General features: G+C 45.9%; 1 protein-coding gene across 2 annotated transcripts in view; it reads left to right on the top strand.

Moving 5' to 3' along the window:
• The window catches only part of CD177 (CD177 molecule), a 91140-nt gene that overhangs the window by 18128 nt on the left and 55512 nt on the right, over nt 1-17500 (top strand). Inside the window, exon 4 of one of the 2 annotated variants that reach the window (XR_013163420.1) lies at nt 14252-14725. The exons of the other annotated variant lie outside the window; for it this stretch is intronic. The gene's annotated coding sequence lies outside the window, so the exon portion shown is untranslated. Of the gene's footprint in view, nt 1-14251; nt 14726-17500 lie in introns of those variants that run through there. 2 annotated transcript variants of the gene reach the window in all.

The raw sequence follows: 17500 nt of genomic DNA, 5'->3' as shown, positions 1-17500 counted from the left end.
GGGTAGTTCAAGGCATACTTCATGGATTCTGTTAAGCAGATTAGCCCAAGGTGGTGAGGACGTCAAAGATCTACAATAGAAGTTGAGAAGTCAGAGGAATGGTTGTCATAGGTGTCCCAATGGGTGCCTCTTGAGTTCATGAACTGAGTTCATCCTCTGTTGCCAATACCAGAGAAGGGACATATTATTACATACAAAAGATGATATGTAACCAAAATGTTGATTATGGAGTATAATTTAATGAACCCTGTATTAGGGTTCTCCAGAGCGACAGAATATATATAAATATAAAGGGACTTCTTATAGCAGCTGACTCATGTGGCTGTGGGAAATGGCAAGTCTGAGTTCCATAGGGCATGCCACAAGTTCATCCAGTGGACTAGATGAAGAGGCTCTCCTCATTGCTGAGGGCAATCTCCTTTATTGATTGTAGATGTAATCAGCAGTAGATGCTATCAACTGTCTGTAGATGCAACTCCAACGTATGAAATACCCTCACAGTAACAATCTGGCCAGAACTTGCCTGACCAAACTGTCCACCCTAAACTAGTCAAGTTGGCACTAGTTTGAATGAAATTCAAAACTAGTTTTGATGAAAACAACTAGTTTTCATCACTAGTTGTGATGAAATTAACCATCACAGACCCTATGAATTTATCACCCAACCCCCAAAGTAGGACATCCTGAGGAGCCTGCATCTTACCCATATTCCTTCCCATCCTTTCTCCTTGCCTTCTCTCTTATTTAATTTTACTTTGTATTCTTTGGTCACATATGTACTGCATGCTTAACCATTAAATATTGTTTACATTTGCTTGCTCTGGGGTTATGCAAAAATGGCATATGTAATGTTCTAGAACTTGCTTTTCGAAAACTTCATCATGTTTCTAATATTCATCCATGTTCCTTTGTGTGACTTTGTTCCTCCATTTTCACTGGCGTGTAATATTCTATTTTATTAGGTCACAGTTTCCATCAATCTCTTATCAATTGTGCTTGCAGCTCCCCCCCAGCTATGGGCGTTGCTGCCATGATTATTCCAGTTCGTGTCATTTGGTGCTCATGTGTAAGAGTTTCTTCTGGGTATTCACCCAGGAGGGGAATTGCCAGACTGCAGGATTTGTATAGCTTTGGGAGACAATGTCAAATTGTTTTCCAAAGTCGTTGTACCGATTATACATTACTAGTGAGAGAGCAAATAATTCTTGTTAATAAACATTTCCTGTAACCTTTCAGACTTAAATTTTTGCCAGTCTAGTGGTTGGCATCTCATTATGGTCTGCGTTTGTACTAAGGAGGTCAGATTCCTCTTCATAATGTACTGGCTGTGCTTCTTCTTTTGTAAAATGCCAGTATTCGTTTTGTGTGCATGTCTATTTTTCTATTGAGTTGTTTATGTTTTTCTCATTGATAAGCAAGAGGTCTTTAAGTATCTTATATACTAATCCTTTGTCAGATGTTTTATCTTCATTTTTTATGGTGTCTTTTGATGAACAGAATTTTTTTTTGTTCCCCCTATTATTTATTTATTTTTAACCCATATGTTTTACTCATCTGTCCACAACGATAAAAGGAGCATCAGGCACAAGGTTTTCACAATCACACAGTCACATTGCAAAAGCTGTATCATTACACAATCATCTTCAAGAAACATGGCTACTGGAACACAGCTCTAAATTTTCAGGCACTTCCCTCCAGCCTCTCCATTATACCTTAACTAACAAGGTGATATCTATATAATGCCAAGAATAACCTCCAGGAAAACCTCTCGACTTTGGAATCTCTCAGCCATTGACACTTTATTTCGTCTCATTTCTCTCTTCCCCCTTTTGGTTGAGAAGGTTTTCTCAATCCCTTGATGCTGAGTCCCAGCTCATTCTAGGATTCTGTCCCACGTTGCCAGGAAGATTTACACACTGGGAGTCATGTCCCACATAGAAAGGGGGAGGGCAGTGAGTTCTCCTGCCGAGTTGGCTGAGAGAGAGAGGCCACATCTGAGCAACTAAAGAGATTCTCTTGGGGTTGACTCTTAGGCCTAATTTTTTTTTTTAACTTTTTTTATTAATTAAAAAAATTAACAAACAAAACATTTAGATATCATTCCATTCTACATATACAATCAGTAATTCTTAATATCATCACATAGTTGCATATTCATCATTTTTTAGTACATTTGCATCGATTTAGAAAAAGACAACAGAAAAAGAAATAAAATGATAATAGAGAAAAAAAAGACTATACATACCATACCCCTTACCCCTCGTTCTCATTTACCACTAGCATTTCAAACTGAATTTATTTTAACATTTGTTCCCCCTATTATTTATTTTTATTCCATATGTTCTACTCTTCTGTTGATATAGTAGCTAAAAGGAGCATCAGAAACATAAGGTTTTCACATTCACAGAGTCTCATTGTGAGAGCTATATCATTGTTCAATCATCATCAAGAAACTTGGCTACTGGAACACAGCACTACATTTTCAGGCAATTCCCTCCAGCCTCTCCACTACATCTTGAACAACAAGGTGATATCTACTTAATGCATAAGAATAACCTCCAGGATAACTTCTCGACTCTGTTTGGAATCTCTCAGCCATTGACACTTTGTCTCATTTTACTTTTCCCCTTTTGGTCGAGAAGTTTCTCTCCATCCCTTGATGTTAATTCTCAGCTCATTCTAGGGTTTTTCTCAGTCCCTCGATGCTGAGTCTCAGCTCATTCCAGGATCTCTGTCCCACGTTGCCAGGAAGGTCCACACCCCTGGGAGTCATGTCCCACGCAGAGAGGGGGAGGGTGGTGAGACTGCTCGTCGTGTTGGCTGGAGAGAAGCGTTAGGCCTAATTTTAAGTAGGCTTAGCTTATCCTTTGCGTGGATAAGTTTCATGTGAACAAACCCCAAGGTTGAGGGCTCGGCCTGTTGCTTTGTTTGTTTCTATTGCTTGTGAGAATATCAGGAATTCTCCACATGGGAAAGTTGAATTTTCCCCCTTTCAATGAGCAGAATTTTAATGTAGATGAATTAGTCAACCTTCCACTTTTTATAATTGTTTTTTTTGGGTGGTGCATAGTCCGTGAATTGAACCAGGTCTCCTGCATGGAAGGTGAGCATTCTACCCCTGAACCACCTGTGCACCGTTTGTTTTTTGTGTCCTATTTAAGAGAGCGTTTCCTACTCCCAAGCTCAAAAGATACTCTTTTTTATTTCCTCCAAAATACTAGGTTTGGCTTTTCACACTTGTTCTTTATCTAGAATTGATTTTTTTTATTTGTGAAAAAATAATATATGTACAAAAAAGCAATAAATTTCAAAGCACACTGCAACAATTAGTTACAGAACAGATTTCAGAGTTTGGTATGGGTTACATTTCCACAATTTTAGGTTTTTCCTTCTAGCTGTTTCAAGACACTGGAGACTAAAAGAAATATCAATATAATGATTCAGCAGTCATACTCATTTGTTAAATATTATATTCTCTGTTAAAACTCCACCTCCTCCTTTGATCTTTCTCTCAATCTTTAGGAGTATTTGGGCTATGTGTATTCTAACTTTTTCATGTTAGAAAGGACTGTCAGTATGGGATAGGAAGGTGAAACTAGCTGATGTTTTGGAGAGGCTACCCCCTCTGGGTTTCAGGATTTATTTGGCCTAGGAACCCATTGTTCTAGTTTGCTAGCTGCCGGAATGCAATATGCCAGAAACAGAATGGCTTTGAAAGGGGAACTTAATAAGTTGCTAGTTTACAGTTCTAAAGCCGAGAAACTAGTCCCAATTAAACAAGTCTATAGAAATGTCCAATCACAGGCATCCAGGGAAAGATACCTTGATTCAAGAAGGCTGATGAAGTTCAGGGTTTCTCTCAAGTGGAAAGGAACACAGCGATCATGGTCAGGATATCTCTCTCATCTGGAAAGGCACATGGTAGACAAGGTGTCATCTGCTAGCTTTCTCCCCTGGCTTCCTGTTTCATGAAGCTCCCCGGGAGGCATTTTTCTTCTTCATCTCCAAAGATCTCTGGCTTGTGGGCTCTCTGCTTTTCGTGGCCTATGTCGTTCTCTGCTCTCTCTAAATCTCTTATTTTCCAAAATGTTTCCTCTTTTATAGGACTTCAGAAACTAATCAAGACCCACCCAAATGGGTGGAGACCCTCCTCCAGCTAATCCAGTTTAACAACCACTCTTGATTAAATCACACCTCCAAGGAGATGATCTAATTCCAGTTTCAAACATGGCTGTCTTTACAAAATGGGGTTAGGATTAAAACATGGCTTTCCTAGGGTACATACATCATTTCAAACCAGCACACCCATCTAGGGGTTGTAAGTTTCTGGAAAGTAATCATAATACATGGAACCTTTGTTGAATCTCAGATAAAGTCCTAGGTGTTCTTTAGGGTTAGCAGGAATGGTTTTGGTTAGGGTTTGGCAAACCCTGATAAATAGCAATATTCTAGTTTAAGCTTGTGTAAAAGTAGCCTCCAGAGTAGCCTCTTGATACTATTTGAACTCTCTCAGCCACTGATACCTTATTTGTTACAATTATTTTTCCTTTTTTTTTTGTCAGGAAGGCATAGTCGATCCCACAGTGCCACGGCCAGGCTCATCCCTGTGGGTCATGTCTCACATTGCCAGAGAGACTTTCGCCCCTGGATGTCATGTCCCTCATAGTGGGGAGGGCAATGATTTACTTGCAGAATTGGGCTTAGAGAGAGAAGCCACATCTGAGCAACAAAAGAGGTCTTCCGAAAGTAACTCTTAAGCATACCTATAGGTAGGCTTAGCTTCTCTGCTACATAAATAAACTTCAAGATGAAGGGCCTGGCCCTGGGAATCACTAATGTTTGAGACAGTATTAGGAGTTTCCCTGGTGGTAAGGTTTAAAAGTTCCGTGTGTTTTTTCTCCCATCCCTCTAGGAACTTTGCCAATAATTTAAAATTATCTGCTCAACCCACTCTGGGATATATCCAGGCATTTCATTAAGCTATACAGAATTACAAGCCCTCATTCCCATTCTGGGCTCCATGTGTCTGGGTTGTTTAAATGATCTAACCAGACGAGTTAGATTATGTGCTACAGAAAATTTAGGTTTTGGACAAAATAAACTGTTCTTCCTTTGATCTAAAATACAGATAATGTTCTCCTTACCCCTGTATTCTGATTTACCTTAGTCTCAACCCGATCAGCTTCATTCTTATCTCTAATTGAATCCTGATCTCTTTTTCAGTTTCTTTAACATTCATTGTATGTGGCCATGCTGACTTTCAGACCTGCAGAACTCCTACTTTGAGTCTTAGGTGTCACACAGGTACCCAAAGTTCCAAGGAAATAACAGGTTATACATATGTAGCACAGCCTTTCAAAATCTAGAAATAATAATTACTGCTCCGGACTCAACATGACTGCTGTAAGAGCTTATAATCTAGGCCCCAATTTTTAAATAAGTATTTTCTAAATGAGACCGTACAATATTTGCTCTTTTGTTTCTGGATTTTTTTTTTTTTTTTGCATGGGCAGGCACTGGGAATGCCTGGAACTCTGCCACTGAGCAACTGTTGATCTCTGGCTTATTTTGTATCACATAATGTCACCCAGGTTCATTCACATTGTTGCCTTGTCTCACGACTTTGTTCCTTTCTGTAGCAGCACAATATTTGATCATATGTATTTATGACTGTTTGCTGTTCTATTCCTCAGTCAGTGTATCCTTCAGCCACCTCCATCCATTGGGTAGAATTAATTTTTTTTCTTCATATTTTCATTGAGAAATCTTCACATACATTCCATACATGGTATAAAATCAGTGGCTCATAATATCGTCACATAGTTGTGTATTTATCACCATGATCATTTTTTAGAATATTTGCATCACTCCAGAAAAGGAAATAAAAAGAGAAAAGAAAAAATTTATACATACCATACCCCTTACCCTCCCTCTCACTGACCGCTAGTGTTTCCATCTACACAATTTATTTTACCTTTTGTCCCCCCATTTTTTATTTATTTTAAATCCATATATATATTTTTGTTCATCTGTCCATACCCTGGATAAAAGCAGCATCAGACACAAGGTTTCACAGTCACATTGTAAACGTTATATCTTTATACAATTGTCTTCAAGAATCCAGGCTACTGGAACGCTGCTCAACAGTTTCAGGTACTTCCCTCCAGCCACTCCAATACACCATAAACTAAAAAGGGATATCTATATAATGCATAAGAATAACCTCCAGGATAATCTCTTGACTCTGTTTGAAATCTCTCAGTCACTGAAACTTTAGTTTGTCTCATTTCTCTTTTCCCCATTTGGTCAAGAAGATTTTCTCAATCCCATGATGCCAGGTTCTGGTTCATCCGGGATTTCTGTTCCACATTGCCAGGGAGATTTACACCCCTGGGAGTCATGTCCCACATAGGGGAGAGAGCAGTGAGTTCCCCTGCCGAGTTGGCTTAGAGAGAGAGGCCACCTCTGAGCAACAAAAGAGGTTCTCTGGAACTCTTAGGCCTGATTTTAAGTAGGCTTAGCCTATCCTTTGCAGGAATAAGTTTCATAGGGACGAACCCCAAGATCAAGGGCTCAGTCTATTGATTTGTTGTCTTCACTGCTTGCAAGAATATCAGAAATTTTCCAAATGGGGAAGTTAAATATTTCCTCCTTTCTCCCCATTCCCCCAAGGGGACTTTGCAAATACTTCTTTATTCATTGCCCAAATTACTCTGGGATATATCAGGGTAAAATAGATTTTTTGAATGTCTTTGAGGTAGGAATCTAATTTCATTTTTTCATATGGATAATAATTGCCCAGCCCCCTTCATGGAATAAGCCACTGCTTCTCCATTTATCTGCAATGACATCTCTGCAATATATAAAAGTTTAATATTAGTTTCCATTGATCACTTATCTACTTCTGTACCAATACCACATTTTCTTAATTTTTATAGCTTTATGATGTCTTGATATTTAATGAGAAAATTCCCCCAACTTGGTCTTCATCTTCAGTAGAATCTTGGCTATTTTGGGGCCTTTGTACTTGCATATCAATTTAGGATCTTGTCAAGTTCCATGAAAAGCTGTGGTTTTGACTGGAATTTCACTGACTCATAGCTGAGTTAGAAGAGGGTTTAAATATTTATGAAATTGAGCCATTGGATAGAAATGGATAGAAATCCATGACCATGTGCTGTGAGGTTAATTACAATAGCTCTTTAAAATCCTTGTCTGCTGTTCCCTCGTATGGGTCATTCAGGGCTGGTCCCAATCAATTAAGAATGTGTTTTACTTCCCATTTCTTTATATATAAGGTGTTTTCTTTTCATATCCTGGATTTTATGAAAGTTAAGTTGTGGAGACTCTGGATTCTTTTATTTTTCTCCCATGGGCATGGTTTATTTCCATTAACAGCCATTTTAGTTGGACTTGAGCCAAGAAGTCCACTTTTCTGTCACAGTACAGATCTTTTGTCTTTTGCTGAGTTGCTTTTAGTTTGCATGGCTCAGTGCTCAGCAGAGATATGAGTGGACAGAATTTGGGGTTCCCTTCTTCGGCTTTTCCCTTTTTTGGGATTTCTCCACTCTCTGAATTTAGATTCTTGATTCCTCAGGCCAGAAATACTCTTTTTCCCACCAGCACACCCACTACCCCATGCACCCTGGGTGCATCTGGCTCCAAGCTGTAAGCTGTGAGAATGGAAACTGATCCCTGCCAGGATCAATGCTTTAGAGAGCTGATTTTTGTATTAGGCCCAGATTTATAGTTGGTTTTCTGCAAAGGAGTTGGTCTTGTAAGATTTTTGCCATTACTGGAAGCCTTTGCCATTTATTTTTATAGCCTGCTAGTATCCCACCCAAAGGAGGAATATGTTGCCTCCAAAATCCAAAAAGTCCTACTAGGTGTTGTGCCTCTTTGTGGTTGCAGGAGGGGCCAGAGGCCTCAGCTTAAACTGCCCTGAGCAGTCAAGTATAGTCAGCACCTGAGGCCAGAGAACAACAGCTATAGGAAGGGGTGCAATTGGAGGGGGACCATGAGGGAAACTGCACCTTGGCAGGTAACTGATAGGACCCGGGAAGGAAAAGGAAGGGGAGTCCAGGCTAAACACCTTGGCCTGCCCGTGTGCAAAAAGGTGTGGGAAAGGCTCCCTGAAGTGAAGGGATGGGCTCCAGTGCAGGTCCCCGATCGGAATGAAAAGACATGGACTCCTTCAGAAGTGAGTGAGTCCAAGGAGTTGGTGGAGGTAATCGGCTCCGGAGGCCGCGGGAGAGGAAGCGCCGCTGCACCTACAGAATGAGGTAAAGCAGCCTAGACCAGCGGGAGCTCAAGGACCCCCTCCACCAGCGACTCAAACACACTCCACCCGGAATACGACCCTCCCGAGCTGAAGGTATCCTAAAGAGACCTGCGGCCTGCTAGCAGGGCTGCGCGGTAATGGGGCTGAGCCCTGGGGCCTGGGGTGGGTGGTGGGTGCGCAGGATGAGGCTGAAAAGCAGTGTCCCCGGCAGTCCTCCAGCCGACGGCGCTGACAACTGAATTGACCGGGTCAGGCCTGGCCGCCAGCGGGGACGCGCTCCCTGGAAAAACCACTGAAGGGGCGCAGGCCGTTTGGGCCGCGCTCCTCTGGACCCCTACAACGCCATGAGGAAGGAGCTACCAAAGGTGGCGCCTCGCAGTCGGCGCGGGACCGACGTCCCTACTCAGAGCCCTCTGGCTGCGTCCCTGTGTACGCTCCAGGACGGGCCCTTGCTGAGATGGGAGAGACAGAGGAGGATTCAGGCACCTCCAGGGTCCCGAGTGCCAAACGGGGAGTGAAATACGGGGAAACCTGCCCCCCATCCCCCCGCCCCCTGCCCCCTACTCCAATGCAAAGAGCGTTTCCTGTAGTCAGAAGTGGCAGGACTTGCGGGGAGCTGGGTGTGCTGCTCTGAGAAGACACTGGAAGGAGCTGAAGCCAGAACAGCAGTCACTAGAGGGCCCCACAGACCAGGGGTTCAGCACCACCTGCCTCCCCAGAGGGAGGAGACAGAGATTGTCACCCACTGTCCTCTCCCCTGAGACACAGAACCACTTCTGGAGCCCCCCAGGGCCGGCGTGGAGGTGACTCTTCACTGGTCTATGTGAAATAAATAAAAGATGTTGGCCCTAGCAGACACGGGAGCCGAATGCACCCAGAATCCCCACTGGTTTCCTGGACATCTGTCATATATTGATGGCTATAGGGGCACATTAAATCCCAGTGTCAAAGGTGGTCTCCTCCTTCCAATAGGGCAAGCCCTTCCATCCCACAGGTGGGGGTGCACACCCTGACATCCAAAAACAAACTGGGAGCAGACGCTGTCCTAGGGTTGCCTCAGATACCACCACAGTAGAATTTTACCTAAGCCTGAGAGTCATGGCGGTGGAGCTGTGGGCGCGTGCCAGGTGGGACGCCGTCCTTCTACCAAGGGGATGGTGGCTTTTGAACAATATTGCTGCCTGGGGGGCACAAATAAATAACCACCACTGTCTTGGAATTGGAAAAGGTGCAAATGAGCTGACCAGCACCAAATCCTTTCAATAGCCAGGTTTGATCTGTGTGGAAGCTGGATGGAACATGATGATAGATTATTGAAAACTGAACAAAGTGACATCCATGCTGCTGTACCCAAATATTACAGAGATGAACAACCTCTCTAGGGACTTGCCATGCTGTTACGGATTTGGCCAATGATTTCTTTACAGTACTAAGAGATAAATAATCCCAGTATAGGTTTGTCTTCACGTGAGGGGGACAGCAATGGACCTTCCAGATCCTTTTCTAAGGGTAAACACACGAACTCATGGGTTCGTGACTGAGGACCTGGCAGCCTTGGGTCCACTCCCAGGAGTACATGTAGAAAACTAAGCACATGATATTTTGCTGTCCTCTGTGGACTCAAGTGTTTTACAGAAAGCCACGGAGGTGGTCTGGCAGCACATCCAGAAAAAAGGATGGGGGTCAACCCCAAGAAAATACAGGGACCAGGAAACACCACCAAGCGGTGGTATGGTGGTAAGAATCGAGTTTTACCATCTACCACGATAAATAGGATCTAAACTTACCCTTGCCTGCACACGGTTAAAAAGGTGTAGACTTTTGTGGGGTTTGGGGCTATTGGAAGGCATTCACTCGTCAGCTGACACAATGACTGAGTCCCCACATAAGCTAATAAAAAAGGGAGCAACATGGTATCGGAGGCACCAGCAAGAGGAGGCTTTTGCCAAAGGAAAAACTTTAATAGCTCAAGCAGAGACCTTGAGAACTGTGACTCTGGAGCGACCATTTAAACTAGTCTTCTCTGTCACCAAGGGTAGGATAGGATGGGCCCTAAGGCAAAGCGACAGGAAAACATGGATCCCCCTAGGGTTTTGGTCTCAACTCTTCAGAGGGACTGATCAATGTTATGCCATCCTGGAAGAGCAATTCCTAGCTGTGTGCCAGGCATTACGACAGAGGCCATCCCAGGAAATACGGCAGTAGGAATAAAGATTGCATGCCCCATTAAGGGGTGGGCAGAGGGGCTGTTTGCAATACGTGCTTCTGCAGCAGCCTAGCACAGCCTCCTAGTGCTGGCGTATGCACATCCACAGCAGGGGGACATTTAACGTCTAGTCCCATCTCACTGGTGTTACAAGCCCTTCTGTTGCTCCAGTAACACCCACCACAGAATCAGAAGAGGCCCCAGAGTTGTCCCCAGAAAAGCCCTGATGGATAAGGGAAGGCACGGGGCACCCCCAAGTTATGCTTGATGTGCAGATGGCCCCTGCTCAGGCCAACTCCCGTCTTGAACAGCGGTGGCCATACAACTGGAAGCAGAGATGGGCCTGGGACGCAGTCAATGGGCGAGCTCAGCATCCTCTGGTTGGTTCTTAAGAATGAGCCACAACTGGTCACCATTTACACTGATTCACGGGCAGTCATGATAGGGTCAATGGTATGCATTGCTCATACATGATGTATGAATGAATGTCCCCTGTGGGGGGCTGAACTAGGGCAAGAAACCTGGGACTGCCCACCATGCCCAAGGTGGAGGTTTCACGTGGCTGCTGTCAGCAACTGTCCTCCTGGGAAACAGAAGCCAAGACCCTGCGGTCTGACTGACAATAGGTACTAGACACACTGGAAAGGGGGCCTGGGGTTCTCACACAGCCTGGAGGCTGCACACGCGGCTGGTCTGCCTGTCCACAGAGAGGTCACCAGGAGTCTCCCAGGCAGCCCCGCTGGTAGCCAAGTGCAGCCCAAAGCTGGGCCTGGGGTGCCCTATAACAAGAGGCATTAAAGCTTTAGCCATCTGGCAGGTGGCTGCCCAGGGCCTCTTCCCAGGTGCCAGGAGTGTTGTTCAGAGGCCCCCAGGAACCTCAGTGAAGCCCCCTGAGGAGGAAAGCCAGCCCTGGATAGAATCCTGGCAGTGCCAACCCTGGCACAAGCAGAGCCTATGTGGAAAAGGACAGAGGAGGCCTGGCGCTCCAAGCCAGACACTACTGGAGGTGGGAAAACCCTGTAAACTGTTCTCCCCATCACCCCAGCTATTGCAACAATCGTGGGGGTCAGCGGTGGATGGCACCCAAGGGCTGGACCCAGACTCCTGATGTGGCAGGAGGCCCCATTACCCTAGAGCTTACCCTGACGTTCCTGGAAGAGAGAGGAGCCAGGGAGACATGGTGGCAACGGGCAGGCAAGCGTCAGTTCCCAAAGGGCTAGGCTGGGGTGCACTATGGCTGGATTAGCATGGACACCATTAGCACAGAGGGGGTGGTCCCTCCCGTGGTGGGACCGAAGGTGTAGTGTTGTCAGCCGGAGCCAGCCCTGCAGCTGCAGAGGTCACTGTCCAAGGAGGAGCCAACTCCAGGCTCATATGAAATCAGGGGGCGAGACAGTCCAGTCTGAGTTCTGAGCCCATTCTTGTCTTTTTGCTGTTAGCTTCTATGGCTAACGCCTGGGGTACCATTAAAAATAAGCTTTCAGTCTTGCCTCCCCTCCCCCACCCCTGTGGTAGCTCCCTGGAAGCACACCCAGCTTAGCTGCTAGAGCATCGCATGCCGCCCAGCTGAGCACAGCATGTTGTGGGAAGGGAGCACATACCCAGATGCGTTCCTAAAACTTGCATGCAAGCGCCTGGCATGCAGCCACTTTTGTTCCCAGCCATGAGTGCAGACGCATCTGAGTGATCTTCTCGCAGTCTCGCTGCCTGTGGGTAGGTGGCTGCCGCGCTCTGTGACCAGGTTCTCCTAATAAATGCTAAAGGAATGGGATGCACGTCCTGGCGTTCAGTCTCTTTCTTTGGAATTTCAACAGGCCCCTTTGTGGGGCAGTTGGGGACAGTCCCTGTGGGTCGCCCCTATTTATTCTTTCAGGGGTGCAGTGGGACGCAACTCTTGAAAATGCCATTTTATTTTCAAGTTCAGTTCCAGTGTACCAGTGCGTTACTTTGGGTTAAATAACGTGTCTTAGAGAGACCTGTATGACGCAATCTCTTTGTCCCTGTGGCTCACAGAACATTTTCCAGATCAGTCTTCCTGTGGGACTCTGCCACCCTCAGCCAGGATTCTCCCCTCAGACGCGCACCCACCCACACCCCGCTGGCCCTCGGGACCCTGTGCCTCTCCCGCCCGCCTCGGGGCACCCAGCCAGCCCCCCCCCCCACACTGCGCAGGCCCCTCCCTCCCCCATCAGGAGCCCGGGGCTCTATCAGGAACTGTCCTCACGGGGTCCCCACCCCGCTGTGCATCACATTCTCCTGTGGGATTTATCACAAGGAGCAAAATGCCCAGGGGATACCTCAGAAATGCAGCTTCAGCAGCTGTACAGAGACCGTGGGGGCCAAGCTAGGCTGAGGACCAGTGGTCTGGGGGCTCCTCACCCACCTGTGCGCATCTGATGATCTGAAGATCCTCCCAAAATGCATATCCTGCCCCCAGGCATGGGGCTCACCTGAGCGTCTGCATCTAACAGGCTCCGACAGGGAGGAGGTCAAACTGGCCTGTGGACCCAGGTCCAAGCACCCCCGCCCACACGTCCTCTGACCCTCTGCTCTTTGTGGACTTGGCTCTGTGAGCCCTAGGGGATTATTTCCCTGCATGACACAGAAACCCAGCTGGCACCTGGAATCTTTCAGTGTCTTCAAATGAGCTGGGAAGGTTGGAGAAGGGTAGATTGAGGGATGAGGGTCAGAGGGTTCCCCCTTCCATCTCTGGGTCACAGCCTGGCCTCTGCTAGGAACTGGGTGTCTCCGTGGGACTTGCAGGTCCTGGGGACCTTAGGGGAGGTTTCTGCTTGTCCTGGAGGAGGGGACAGCAGTGGGGAGAGGCCAGGGGGCTGCAGGCTCCATGTCCTCAGGGAAGGTGACGGTGCTTCCCCACTCCATGCCTTATTGGCTCAGCCGTGGCTCGGAGCCTATCCCTGTCCCCTCTATCCTTTGCCCAGCGACTCTCCGGCTGCTTTTCCCCATGGATGAGGCCCAGCAGGGAGGGGGCTGCCCAGGGCCCTGGCACCCAGGGCTCTCAGCGGCCCCAGGCAGGAGTGGGCAGGATAGAGCAAGCTCCTAGGAGCCTCCCAGAGCATCTGTGGGCGCACAGGACGGAAATCAGGCTCCATCTCACCTCCTCACCCAAAGCCAGGTTCATGCCTCAGAGGAATCATTTCTTATGTTGTCTGCGTGTTGTTGGCACCCCAGGAGGTCACAAGGAGACCTGCAGTGACATCCTGCACGGGCCCCAGGGATACTGACCAGGTCCCAAATGGTGTGACCCCCTCCCGACCCCTGACATTGATGGGCTCCAACCTCCAGGCTGCAGGGTCAGCCCAGGGTCATGCTCAGTGCGGGTCCCCAGCTGCCCCGACTCCATCCAAGTGCACGATGAGCCTGGGAGAGGTCATGTGTTGTTAGAGATTTCTGATCCAGCATTGGGAGGATCACCGACCGCGGGGAAGGCGCTGCTGCAGAAGGAGCTCATCCGGGAGGCTTAAAGAAGGGCCCCGTGGGGCGTCTCTGGGGGGGTGCTTTGGGAGTGGGGGTGTCATGGCTCCCTCCTGGGGCAGACACCAGGCTGTGGGACCTTGCCTCCCTCTTAGGACAATGAGGAAAATGTCACTATGCAAGAAAAAGTGATTATGCCAAGCATTTTGGTATGTTTTTACTCAATTTAATTTTTAATATATCTGCATATAATTTTACCTGCTTTATTGCGTTACACCTGACAAATAATAACTGAACATATTTAAAGCATGCACTTTGTTTTGTATCAGTGGGCAGGTACCAGTGAAAACACTACTACAGTGAAGGTAACGAACATTGAAGGACTGTGGGAAGGTGGCGGAGTTGGAAGCGCCAGGAATTAGCCCCCTCCTCCACAACTATTGAACTGGTGGCAACTGTCTGAATCAACTATTTTGAAACTCTGGAGTCTAATGCAGCATCAAAGGAAGTGCAGGAGGAAGAGGCTGACAATTTGGGGCAAATACAGTGAAGTTCATCCTCCCAGCAGTGGCTACCCCGCCACCGCCTTCCCATCCAAGGCAGCAGCTGAGGGGTCTGCAGTCCAGGCTCCTGGTACAGCTTGCTAGTGCCAGGGTGGGCTCTAGGGACATGGTTCTCCAAACTCTGGGGGACTGTGATCTGATCATCGATCACTGCTTTTGATCAGCTACTTCAGATAGCTGGCGGTTGGCTCAGAGAATGGCCATCGTTCCAACCCCTTCAGGCAAAAGTGGCAGAGAAGAAAGTACCCTTTCTCAAATATGGAAAACAGTGAAAGGGCTGCAGTAACTGGGCGAGAGCTGAGTTAAAAACAAAACAAAGGGCGGTGCAATGGTGGCTCAGTGGCAGAGCTCTCGCCTGCCATGCCAGAGACCCGGGTTCGATTCCCGGAGCCTGCTCATGCTCAACAAAACAAAATGCAGCTTCAAAAGCAATAGGAAAAGCTCCTGGTGCCTTACCTGGCCCCTTCCTCAGCCCTCCCCAGTGGGAGCCGAGCCAGCCCATGCCTGCATGGTGGGTTCCCGTCCTGTTCCAGGGGAAGCAGAGCGACCCGATATGCACACCGAAGTGCCTGTGTGTTGCTGTCAGTCTACCCAGCGGACGTCTGAAATACTGAGCCCAGAAACTTGTCTCTCGCTTGCCCTCCCAGAAATTGTCCTGAAGGCACAGAAGCAGCTTGCAGACAGCGGAAGCAGTTAGTAAGCAGCAATCGAGTCTCAGCAGCCTGGGCCAAGGAATGCCTGCTTTGGGTCGTGCAGTGGAGCACTGAGAGGGGGTGAAGTCTATTCTGGGAGGAATAGAGGGACACCCTAGAAAATCTCAGTCATGCCACTAGCTGGATACAAAATGATCAAATCAGGTACTAAATCCCAGAGTTAATGCTTAAAATATTAAAATGTGTAGTGTATAACAAAAATTTACAAGACAAAGAAACAGGAAATGGCCCATCCAAAGGAATAAGATAATAATCCAGAAATCACCAATGAAGAAGACCAGACCTTTAAAAAAATGATTCTCAGGTTTGTTCATATGAACTTAACCCTGCAAAGGATAGGTCAAGCCTACTTAAAATTAGGCCTAAGACTCACGCCCCCAGAGAACCTCTTTTGTCACTGAGATGTGGCCTCTCTCAGCCAACATGACAAGCAAAGTCACCACCCTTCCCCTGTCTATGTGGGACATGACTCCCAGGGGTGTGGACCTTCTTGACAACGTGGGACAGAAATCCTAGAAAGAGCTGGGATTCAGCACCAAGGGACTGAGAAAACCTTCTTGACCAAAAGGGGGAAGAGAGAAATGAGACAGACTAAAGTGTCAATGGCTGAGAGATTCCAAACAGAGTAGAGAGGTTATCCTGGAGGTTATTCTTATGCATTAAATACCACCTTTTTAACAGCCTCTGTTAGGGCTTAACAGAGAGGCTGGAGGGAACTGCCTGAAAATGTAGAGCTGTGTCCCAGTAGTCATGTTTCTTGAAGATGATTGAATAATGATATAGCTTTCACAATGTGACTGTGTGATTGTGAAAACCTTGTGTCTGATGCTCCTTTTATCTACCTTATCAACAGACGATTAAAACATATGGATTAAAAATAAATAAATAATAGGGGGAACAAATGTTAAAATAAATTTAGTAGATTGAAAAAAAAATGCTCTTCAGTATGCTCAAGGAGATAAAGGAAAACAGGACTATAACATATAAGGAAAATAATGAATGGACAATATGGTAATCTCTTTCAGATTCTCAGTAAGAACCAAACAGAAGTATTAGAGTTGAAAACCACAATATATAAAATGAAAAATTCCCTAGAGGGTTAAACAGCAGATAGGAGCTTGCAGAAGAAAGAATCAGTGATCTTGAAGACAAGAGAATTGAAACATGTCTTGTTTTTGCTGAAGAGCAGAAAGAAAAAAGAATTTTAAGAAGTGGGCAGAGCGGGCCATGGTGGTTCAACAGGCAAGAATGCTTGCCTGCCATGCCAGAGGACCCAGGTTCGATTCCCGGTGCCTGCCTATATATATATAAAAAAAAGAAGTGGGCAAAGCCTAAAAAACTTGTAGGACAACATTACGCACACCAATATATGAATTTTGGGAGTTCCAGAAGAAGAAAGAGGAAAGGGGGCAGAAGGAATATTCAAAGAAATAATAGCAGAAAAATCCCCAAATTTAATGAAATACACTGAGCCATCATTGCACTGCCCTTTGTTTTGTTTTTAACTCAGTTCTCACCCAGTTACTGTAGCCCTTTTGCTGTTTCCCGTTTAAGAAACCCAGTGAACCTCAAAACAGGATAAACTCACAGAGAACCACACCCAGACACATGGTCTGTCCAATGCCAGGGAAAAGCACAGAGTTCTGAAAGCCGCAAGGAAAAAGCAATGAGTTATGTACAAGGGGACCCCAATAAGATTAAGTGCTATTATTTCATCAGAAACCATGGAGGCAAGAAAGCAAAGATACAAAATACTTAAAAAGTAATGGAAGGAAACAATTGTCAACCAATAATTTTATATCTGGTGAGACTGTCTTTAAAAAATGAGGGAGAGATGAAGACATTCCCAGATAAACAAAGGAATTCATCACCACAGCACCTACCCTTCAAACAATACTAAAGGGTGTTCTTCAGACTGAAAGGAAAGGACACTAGACAATGGGTTAAAGTGGCATAAAGAAATAAAGATCTCCGGTAAAGGTAAACATATGGGTAATTATAAATGCCAGTAATATTGTATTGCATATTTTGGTATGTAACTCCACTTGTTTCTTCTTACAACGCTAAAAGGCAAATGCATAAAAAGAAATGATAAATCCATGGTTTTGGACATACAATGTACAAAGGTATAATTTGTAACATACCACAAAAAGGTGGGAAATGGAGGTGTATGGGAAGTGTTTATATGCTAGGGAAGTTAAGTTGGCATCAAATAAAAAATGATTGTTATGCATTTAGGATGTTAAATTTTAACACCCTGGTAACTACAAAGAAACCATACGCAATATATATTCATGAAGAA

Source organism: Tamandua tetradactyla, chromosome 16 (genome assembly GCF_023851605.1).
Source record: "Tamandua tetradactyla isolate mTamTet1 chromosome 16, mTamTet1.pri, whole genome shotgun sequence".
In the NCBI taxonomy this organism is placed as follows: Eukaryota; Metazoa; Chordata; class Mammalia; order Pilosa; family Myrmecophagidae; genus Tamandua; species Tamandua tetradactyla.
Note: the sequence above shows the minus strand (reverse complement) of the source record. Positions and strands in the feature narration are given on the sequence as shown.